General features: G+C 32.9%; 1 protein-coding gene across 3 annotated transcripts in view; it reads left to right on the forward strand.

Moving 5' to 3' along the window:
• Positions 1 to 6,997, forward strand: part of LOC117172542 (transient receptor potential cation channel protein painless-like) — a 113,161-nt gene that overhangs the window by 2,749 nt on the left and 103,415 nt on the right. For 2 of the 3 annotated variants that reach the window (XM_033360583.1, XM_033360585.1), the window contains exon 2: positions 1,619 to 1,778. The gene's annotated coding sequence lies outside the window, so the exon portion shown is untranslated. Of the gene's footprint in view, positions 1 to 1,618; positions 1,779 to 3,268; positions 3,423 to 6,997 lie in introns of those variants that run through there. The other variant, XM_033360584.1, reaches the window with a different exon arrangement.

The raw sequence follows: 6,997 nt of genomic DNA on the forward strand, positions 1-6,997 counted from the left end.
ATTTTATTTATTTCTTCAAGTGGATTTTTTTAAAAGTTTTACAAAGATTAAAAAAAAAACAAACAAACAAAGAAAAAATATCTAATTAGGGGTTTTAAGTGTTTAAACTCGTGATTTATTTTTTTCATAAATAATTTCCAAATAACTTTCACATTGTACACATCATCAATATAATATGCTTAAAAACCACCTGATTTGTACAATGTAGAAATTATTTCCAAACTATTTATGAAAAAAATGAATCACGATTTTTAAACCCTTAAAACCCCTAATTGGATAGTTTTTCTTTGTTATTGCAAACTTAAACAAAATTCACTTGAAGAAATAAATAAAATCAAAAATTTTTTCAATCCTTGGTGGGAATTTGTTTACAAGTACGAAAAAGTATAACTATTTTTACAGGAAAACACCAATGAATATACTAAATTTTTAAATACTAAGAAATCCAGGTGGCCGTTTTAATCAAGGAAACAAATTTCCGGTCATTTCCCGGCTCGCAAAAAATTATTGAATTATTTTAAATCGTTGGAATTCTTTCCTTTTCCATTTTTTTATAATAGCCTTATTTGCTGAGATGCACCCCTAAACGCCTTATATTTCTTTAGAATTTTTTTGGATTCTTCGATTCTTTGAATTATTTTTATAAACTATTTGGATTGCTTTAAAGTTGTGAATTCGGATGAGTATAAGATTTGCAAGTGGTTAACTTCCCTCAAACTTTTAAAATTCAATTTCAATTTGCAAGGCACAATCTCGTTACTGGTTTCTGTAACTAAACAAATTATAAGGAAAGAGATTATACGTTTCAAATAATCAAGAAAGAAAAACAAACAAAAACAGAATATTAATATAATTTTGATAAATAATTAAATGAGTAGTGTAAACCTTAAATTTTTCCTCGGAATTAAATGTAAATTGTCAATTCGACACTAGAGATAAGTGTAAATATTACTTCAGTTATACCTTAATTATGCGAAAAAATAATAAAATCTTTTAGGATTCAAAAATACATGTAGGATTAATTTATACAGTGAAGTATTCGAACCTTCAATTCACTATTTTTATAAAAATTATATTTTTTTAATAATGTTTGAAATTTCGCTACAATTTTAAAATATGACAAGAATTTTTTTAAACTTATTTATATAGTATTTCGAAAATTTCTCTTTTAAAAGAAACCAGATGAGGAATTAATTTAACTTTTTCATTTAGCTAAATTCTGAATTAATTAAAAATGTATTTACTTTTTAAATTTATTTACTATCTTGCAAGTCTCCCTTTTTAAAAAAGAAGCTGTAAAAGAAATTTATTAATTTTACCATAATAATAATTATAATAATCTTAGGCCCTTCTTAATTTTAATATTTTCGGCGTGCATAGACATAGCAAATGCATAGCAAACGTGCATAGCAAAAATGTAGTTAGATATGTATATATATCGTTCTCCCACTCCGACCTCCCGTGCCGCATCTATGCTTATAATATCTTTGAATTTGACAAACTTTCTCACTCGCACACTTTTCCATGTATAGGAAGAGGACAACTGCGCACCTGCGCACTCAAATCTAAGATCTTCCTGTAATGTGCGTATCGCTTACGGCAATGTTTCTATTGCCAGTTTCAGATGGCTTCCCACTGGCAGTTGGGTCTCCTCATTAATCCTTCGTGGTCTACGCATAGTATTTATTAAATCTGTGTCAACTTACTTCATCTGCTTTCCGAACCATTCCAACAAGTTATGGGCATCAGTCACGCTTCCATCTGCGCTGAAAAATTAAGTAAGTCAAAAGTGCTATATAGGTGAAAAACTAGAAGTTGCGTAGCGTACACAAAGAGCCTCGAGCAGGCTTTGTTCTCGTAGCGTCGCGTTTTCTCTTTAGATTATTACAGTAAAGTTATTTCAAAATGACTAGAGTGATTTAGATTTGATTATTACCTTGTTTAGAGGACAAAAAACCGAAATTTAGTTAGGCTGAAAAATGTCATTTTATGACGCAATTTTCGTGTTCACGAAATCACGGGAGTGCCGAAATAAAAGCTGATACGTATCAGAAATTAAATTTTCGTAATATTATTGCATGCTTAAAATAAAAGTTGTACAACTTGTATATATACAGGGTGCGCCATCTAGACAGATCAGCCAATCAGCCAGATTCTGAAACAGCAGTCTATGCCATTTTAGACATGGATCGATTTACGCCAAAAAAGCGGGCTGAAATTTGTAGCGCTGTACATTGAAATTATTCATTCTATTGTGATTTGGGTGATTTGGACTGGCCTCCTCGTTCGCCGGATTTGACGGCACCGGACTTTTCTGTAGGGCCACCTGAAGAATAAGGTATATTCCAGCAAACCGAAGACTATTGAAGAACTAAAAGCTAATAACCTTATATAAATCTTGTTCATTTTCCAAAATTGGCTGAAAAATGGCGGAGTTATTCAACATTGAAATAGGTGCTATCTAGTGATTTGTCCCATTTAATAAATATTAGAGTGAATTGATTGAATAAAAATAAAAATATAATTGTCCGAGAAATCGAGACTTGCGCTATGTATGGTCAACGTCTCACATGACTTTTGGCAATCATTGGGATCATTGGTTCGGTGTTGTATGCGTGTGCGATCGCCCCTTTAATATTTCTCTGCACTATGTACAGTCAGTTGAATCCGGAGGGAGCACGTGTGCAGCATTGGCCAATGTGAACAATAGTTGCGATTTCGGACTGGACTTGACGGATGTACCCGTCAAATTCAGAAAGAAATCATACGACTTCGAAATTAGTAGAGGAAATGTTTGGCAATTTCATTAGAGTAATCAAGATGTCTGATTAATACAAACGAGTCGTGGAGAATGTTGGAGGCAACCAGGGCGACGACAATAACAGTCTGCCCTCGATCCCTATCTCAACCACTGTTTTAGGTATAAATATTTTTTATGAAAAAGATAAACTGAGTTGTCTTTATTTCGAATGCTAATAAACAGTAAAGTAGAGTAGACGTTAGAACACGGATCCGTGAACTGAAAATTTTGAAAAATTTAGAGAAAGTCCAAACATTTATTATAGAACTGTTTATGACCCCTCAAGCTATTAATACTGCAACTACTGATTCTACCACTATTAGCACTGCCACTGTGACTGCTGGTGCAGCAGCAACAGTCACTACCGCCATTTCTTCAGCCCCTGGAGCAACCGGAGTGTCAACAACTTCCTTATCTGCAGTTAGCTCTCCCCAGGTCACTTCTTCAAACTCAACCGTGCCATACACTTCTGTTAGCGCATTGGCCACAAGCGGGACAGTCGGATCATATCGCCGAAACGCAGAGCAAGGTTTGGCCGCGTGTCAGCCAGGCACTGAAGTCATTTCTAAAGATTATGGAGCTGACCGTAGAAAAAGAGCGCCAAGAAATTAGACGTTTAGAGGTATGGGAAGCTCAAACAATCATCAATACTACCAGCCCTAACATAATTGCCACCATGCCAAAACCCTCTAACAGAATGAAACCCCCCAGCGATTTCTGTATTATTAACATTTTAGAAGATAAAAATTCAAATTGAACCCCCACTGATAATTCACAATCTCAGCCCCGAATAGCTGCACTTAATAGCTTTTTTGTAGAACATTCTCAACAAGCTATTAGTTCTGAAATTAGTTCTCAATTAAGTCAAACCGCTACTGCTTTCATAAATCTATAGAATCAAACAGCAATAATTCAAAATCATCTTGCAAAAGAGATCACACCTTGACTTCAAAAACAAACTTTAATTTATGGCTAGATAGACTAAATTCAGAACTTTTAGCGAAAGAATTACTAGATGTTATAGACCTCAAAGTAAAGCCTAAAAGAGATTATAACTTTGATGAAAAGAATAAAAGAAACAGCTTAGTTAGAGACATTATAGTAAATCATCTAGATGAGCATTATTACAAACTGGTTTTAAGTGCTAGTGACCCAATAAAAGATCTAAATACTAATAAAAATCAAAGAAATTGAGAGTTGAATAATATGGATAATGCAGGTGCGAGAGAGATGCTATTCAGCCTTGAACTAAATAAAAACGATAAAATATCTGACTTTATCGATAACTAGAGAATACGAATTGAATGAAACAGGGACTCCCATCACCGATACTGCGAAAAGATGACCCTTTCTAAAAGCTGTAAAAGAAGCAGGACCTAGAATTAGAGAGATGGACATTTTGACAAAGCAAACAAAAAATTTAGGAATGAACTTAGATTAGATGAAAAATTTTGTCCAAGAGTTAGAGGCAAATAGATGCAAGCCTGCTGCAAATGCAGCAGCTGCTAACCCGGTAATAAACGTAGAATAGAAAAAATTAATATTTTCAGATTTCAGCGTAAAAGTGAAGATTATTCTATTATTTTTAATGCGCGATTGTTCCATCTGTCTAAAATGCCACCATAAGAATAAGAGACCTCTTAAACTTATTCACTTCTATTTCCATAGCGGCCGCCACACAGTTTTCTATTCTCCCAAAGAGAACGTGTTTTCAATATTTTTAATTCATTCGAGTTGTACCGGTAACACACCTCACAGAGATATTTTTTATTCCTCAAAAGTGGTCATATTTTGATTTTATTTAATTACTTCTAAATCTAACGATGCTTCTAAATCTTCAAGGAATGCTTTTTCTCTCAAGGAATATGGCTTTTTCAAATGTGTCTCATGTAAAAGGATCACTGATCACATTACCACCCAGTGCAATCAGTATGACCCACGGGAACATGAGAGGCACCAAGCCAACAAACAAAATCGCAGGAATAATAGAGATTCCTTTAATAATCATGTAGGCTCAAAGGCTAGTGGTGGAAATAGTAGCGGCAGAGACAACTTTAATAATAAAAATAATAAAGGTGGTAGAGGTAGTAACAATATTAATAGATGCAATTTTATAGGTAGAAATAACAATTTTAAAAAGGACGGAAAACGTTCTGATACTCCCTTTAATGCGAAAAGTCAACAAAAATTTGCGAAAGCAGCTTAAGCTACACTTTAAGGTAAGAATTGCTCTGAAATCACAAATAATAGAATCACCTTTTTAGTATATTCTGGAACTACTGAGTATATTGTTAATAAAGGATTTATTCTACAAAAGTTTGAAAAACGCTCTGGAGCTTTCATTAAAAGTGCAAACAAAAATAAATCAGCAGACATAGAAATAGATGATAAAGGTGATTTATATATAAATAAATTAGATGAAAAAGGTTATCCTATTAAATTAACTAATGTAATAGCTGCGCAAAATATTTGTAAAAATTTACTATCATTTATACAATTCACTGAAGCAGGGTTCTGCATTTATTTAGATAACTCTGCGACCAAAATTGAAGATAGAAACTCCGGGTTTGAGTACCTGACTGGTTATTATAAAAAGCCAAATTGGTTGAGTCAATTAGAGGTTAAAAATGTGAATGAAAAATTAAATAAATCAAACTATCATAAATATACTTGTAGAGCTCCTTTAGTCACATTGGATGAGTTATCTACTCAGCCTCAGACTTCCAATGAAAGTGATAATGAATTATCAGAGGCTGAGGTTGGGAGGGATCTTGACATATAAAATGTTTCCCCTAGATTCAGTCAATATAGCGATTTTCAAAATGTTGATCTAGATGATATCAATGACAATAATAAAATACAGAATACAGAAGAACTAGATGAGGGAATGCTTTGGCATGTTAGATTAGGACACCCTTCATTAGGATATCTTAAAAAATTACAAGCAATAGATGCAAATTTAGAAAAAGTAAAATTTGACGAAAAGATAATGAACTGTGAAGTTTGTATTATGGCTAAAATGAACAAACAACCTTTTACTGAAACTAGAACTAGAGCAGATCAACCTCTAAAATTAATTCATGCAGACATTATGGGTCCTTTCAAAACATTAACTCATCCTGGACATAAACGTTATATTATAGTTTTTGTAGATAATTACTTAAAATTTGCCAAGGCTTATGCAATTAAAAATAAGTCTGAATCTGGTGATTGTTTGGAAAATTATTTGAGAACAGTTAGAAATTTATTTGGTAAAGATTTGAAAGTTTGTTTCATTAGAGCAGACAATGCGAAAGAATTCACTGGAGGCACAGCCAAGCGTTTTAATAGAACTTTGTTAGAGAAAATTCGATCTTTAATGTTTGATTCAGGATTACTTAAATATATGTGGAACTTAGCGTTAGAAGTTGCAGTTAATTTATATAACAGAACACCCAATTCATCAATGAAGTTTCAGGCACCCTTAAATGTAATATTTCCAAACAGCAAATGTCACATTGATAAAATTAGAAGGTTTGGCAGTATAGCGTATGCCAAAAAGCCAATCACTGAAACTAAATTCTCAGAAAAGGCAATAAAAGGAATTTTAGTTAACCAAACATCAAATGGTTATATTCTCTTTCATCAAAAATCAGGAAAATTAACACAGTCCAAACATGTTAAAATCAGAGAAAAGTTAACTTATAAAAATATTGGCAAAACCTTAGAGTTTGATATAATTCTCGACGATAACTTAGATTCTGAATATCTAGAGGAAAATCCTATCAGTCTATTCGAGGAAGGTACCCTAGAAAAGAAAACAGGAAATTCTAAAGAAATGGACTACAAAGCTATTTCAGAAGAAAAAATTGATATAGTTGATGCTAGTTTTGCTTACCTCACTAATATTGCAATGTATAAGGAGATAGATGAAGATGAAAAGGGATTTGTCTTGTTAGCAGTAACTAATCGTGATCCAATTAATTACTCAGAGGCGATCAATACAAAACATAGAGTACACTGGCAAAAGGCCATAGATGATGAATTTCAATCTATCCATGAAAATGAAGTATGGAGTCTTGTGGACAGACCAACCATAACTTTTGATGGTAAAAGAGCTAATACGAGGGTGGATTGATAAGTTTCCGGCCTGACCAAGAAAAACAACGTTTTTAAGAATTTTTTTTTTTATTTCTCAACATAATCTCCTCCAAGGCT

Source organism: Belonocnema kinseyi, chromosome 5, assembly GCF_010883055.1.
Source record: "Belonocnema kinseyi isolate 2016_QV_RU_SX_M_011 chromosome 5, B_treatae_v1, whole genome shotgun sequence".
NCBI classification, from domain to species: domain Eukaryota; kingdom Metazoa; phylum Arthropoda; class Insecta; order Hymenoptera; family Cynipidae; genus Belonocnema; species Belonocnema kinseyi.